Here is a 3,816-nt window from a genome sequence, read left to right as displayed (position 1 = left end):
TAACAAGTCTTAAAAAACTTACCTTTTATTCCAGGAATTAAATTCGATTTTTCATTTCTGTTCAAAACAGGAAGTTTGTTTTGTTTGTTAGAATTTCTTCACTTAATTAATACAACTTTTGTTTTGTTTGTCCAATTCATTAAGAAATAAATTATATGAAAATATAAAAGAATAAACCTAAAAAAAAATGAAAAACACGATTTAAACGTGAAATTATTTAAAGAGAAAATCAACTGCTAAAGAACAATGGATTAACGTTATAGCAACACGGTGTAATCTTTATTTCGTTCCTCGTGTAAAAAATGTCCATATAAAAAAACTCATATAAACAACTCATCCAAATGAAAATTACACCAGGAAACTTGCAACTTATTGTGATTAAACCTGATTTTATTAAATTTACGATAAATATATATATAACAAACGAAAAACATTTTCAAAAATAACTTATTTTTTTACAAAAACAAAAAAGACAAACTTTAAAATTTTCTTGCCTCCCTACGAGGGTTAATTTAGGAGTTTACCATTTGAAAATAGCGTTTTATTTAATCTCAGTTTTATTTACAAAATTTATTTTTTAAAATGTATTTATAACAAAACGTATTTGCAAATAAAATACAAAATAAAAAAGTCTACATTTTTATATAGTGAGCAAACAAACAAAAATATTTAAAGATACAAAATTTTATTTACAAATCATTTAACAACTTGCATTTTATATAAAAAGAACAAACATACTTGGCTATTTTCTGACCTTCCCATGCCGCTAAAGATCGACATAAAGTGGAGATGTATTATAAGAAAATAGGATGTCATATATAAGCATTATAAAACATCGAATTTTAATGTAGCTTCTCCCCAAAGAAAACAAAAAAAAATAAATTGTTTCAGTCCGGAAGGATCTCTAATTACTTTTTTTTAATGCGTATTATCTTCCCCATCTACTAACAAATTCAATGTAAAGTTTAAAAATGCATAATTATAAAAACTGTTTTTTTTTTACTTACAAACACATCTTAATTTTATAAAACCTTGTGAAAACATCCATTTTTCAAAGTGTAAAACTCTATGTTTTCCTCGATGGAGGCAAATAAATGCTAATTTTTTTTATATCTAAAACATCCAAGTTAAAAAGATTTCTAACTAAAATGTATTTTCAACATAAACTGTTTCTTCGTTTGTTTGCTTCTAGGAAAAATGTAAACATTTTTTTTTTTAAGTTTAGTTGTTGCAAAATAACTAACATTTAAAACTACTTAAAACACACAAACAAAAAGGCAGGTGGATGGAAAAGTAACTTTATTTTTATGGTAAGATTTATTTATTTTATATTTTGTTTTTACCCTTGGTCGCTTGTTAGCTTCACTGCTAAATCCCCGAATACTTTTAATAATAAAAAAAACAGTTTCTGCATATTATATATTTTCGTCTGCTACCGACTTAAATCACAACGCTAAAAGTGGGCGTATTTAAAAAAAGAAAAGAAAAAGCACAACATTTTATGTACAAGAACACGTTAGATGCACATTTTAATAATAATTTTTAAAAAAAATGTATATACACCTCCTTTTTTTCAATAACAATGTTATCATATCTATACAGGCGCACACTTTAAGCAAATAACGAATTTCACGACACGGAGCTGCGACAAGCGACAATTCCTCAAGAGGCTTTCATCGGCTGCCTAAATCGTCTAATCCGCGCATGCGTACAAGAGAATTTCATTAAGAAAGTGTAACTGTGAATTTCACAGCTCCAAGCAAGTTTTATTTTTGTTTTTATATGAATTTGGACATACCGACATTAAACTTGATGATTTTACATAGAGAAAAAATAAAATAATAATAATAAACGTATTATTTTTAATTTTATCATTAATATTGTGTAGACATAACTGGGAGGGGTGCTGCAGCTCCACAGCTCCATGCACGAGCCGCCACTGCATATGTTAAAGAAAAAATAATTAGGTACAAATCCCACTCACAATTAAGTCGAGAGAATTGAGTCATGCCACGGGTAACAGCCTATAATGTCCGCCTTCCATAAATAATGAAAGACTGTACGAGTCATGGGTGGGGGATTCAACCAACAGACACACAAAATCTGTTTGAGATTGTTAGACGTTTTCGTTCATCAATCTATATCAAAATAAAACAGCTTCAGTAGCTGCAGGTGACACCTTAGCCGATTCCTTACCCTTAAGAGATTGAGTTTTTTTATCATTTATTTTCTGCTAATAGAAAATTACAAATGTTAAACAAAAAAAATGAATAATTAGGCACAAATCCCACTCACAAAATGGAGGAGAGGCTGTGTACGTATTTATTTGTTAAAGGCTTATCCATAGCTAAAGTTTTTACTCGCAACAATAACCCTAACCCTAACCCTAACCCTAACCCTAACCCAATCACTCCAGGGACTGTCCTATTAACTTTAAATCAAATCAATGATTTTTATATAAAAGAAAAGATTATTTTCAATGCAAACGTTACTGATATGGACATGCAGATTAGATACAATCAGAACGTTGGAATAGAAGTGGATGATAAACTGATCTGGAAAAATCGCTTGTTTTGTGGCGCGTACAGAAATGGGCGATTGGAGAAAAGGGAAACTAAGAGGTTTTTGCACAACATCGGTGAGAGTTGTAGACCTACGGACCAGAATAAGGTTGTTTACTTATGAGTAGAAGGATATCTGATATTGATTGAATTATCGGGGTGAGCGCGTACGCAGACCCCACACTTAGAAATAATGAACTCGAATCGTCCACATTTGGGACGATCGCAAAGGTCAACCCAACCGTAGTGCAATGGAAGGGTCTCACTCTGGAGGAACGACCTTATTGATCGCCGTAACCTCGGTACAAGGTAAGTATAATGTTTTGTCTCATGTGCACTGTTTTTATATCGCACTCATATACTAACCACCGACAGGTATTAATAACTTGGGCTATGACAACAGCGTATTCTTTTTATTGTTTTGAGTCTCGAGTATATATCGGACACAGTTAATCAACAGAGAACCGCATAACTTTTATAAAAGCATATAAGATATCAACGAATACACACTCGAGCGTCAAATTTTTTTTTTATTTGCATCAACAGTGAGATAACAGTTGGATCAATAGAAGGATCCAGCCATTTTCCCAGCGACCTTTTGGTAGAGAATGTTCAATAAATAAGCCTAAGTGTAATGTTTAAAATTAAAGAGATATGGCCACATTAGAGTTATCTACTCCTGAACGGATACATGTATATATATATATATATATATATATATATATATATATATATATATATATATATATATATATATAATAAAAATTATAATTCAATTTACCAAAATGATCCAAGATGGTAAAACTAAAGTATATTATAAATATTACATAATTAATATTTATAAAGTAATCTCAACCAGATGTAAAAGCTCGATAAAACCAAATAGGAGATAGAGCTTATAATAAGAGCAAACAGTTAATAAAACTTGTTAAAAACAATTTGAAAAAGAGTTAAAACATATTTAATCTGAAAAGAAAACACTTGATAAGTGGATAGTCCTTAATCCGTGGAGTTTCGAAGAAATATTTTCGGTCTTATCAGAGGGTAGAGATTAGCAAAATGCGGGATCGGATTTTGCATACAAAAGTATTTGATGAAACTACAAGTAAGTCAAAGATCTTACTTGATAACAAAACGTGAAGCAAAGGGAATATGGTGAAGAAAACGGTGATTACACGTGGATGGATAGTCTGGTGAAAGATAAATAATCCAATGACGGTAAAATCCAAAAATATAACTCCAAGAAAGTTAATTG

At 30.3% G+C, this 3,816-nt stretch overlaps 1 non-coding gene across 1 annotated transcript; it reads right to left on the bottom strand.

The window, feature by feature from the left end:
* Positions 1–2,715: 2,715 nt before the first annotated feature.
* Positions 2,716–2,878, bottom strand: LOC145271538 (U1 spliceosomal RNA). The gene has a single exon (XR_013865948.1). It is a non-coding gene; the product is annotated as a U1 spliceosomal RNA (small nuclear RNA).
* Positions 2,879–3,816: the final 938 nt, after the last annotated feature.

The sequence above is a fragment of the Euprymna scolopes genome, chromosome 46, assembly GCF_053919585.1.
Source record: "Euprymna scolopes isolate OS-2025 chromosome 46, ASM5391958v1, whole genome shotgun sequence".
Lineage (NCBI taxonomy): Eukaryota > Metazoa > Mollusca > Cephalopoda > Sepiida > Sepiolidae > Euprymna > Euprymna scolopes.
Note: the sequence above shows the minus strand (reverse complement) of the source record. Positions and strands in the feature narration are given on the sequence as shown.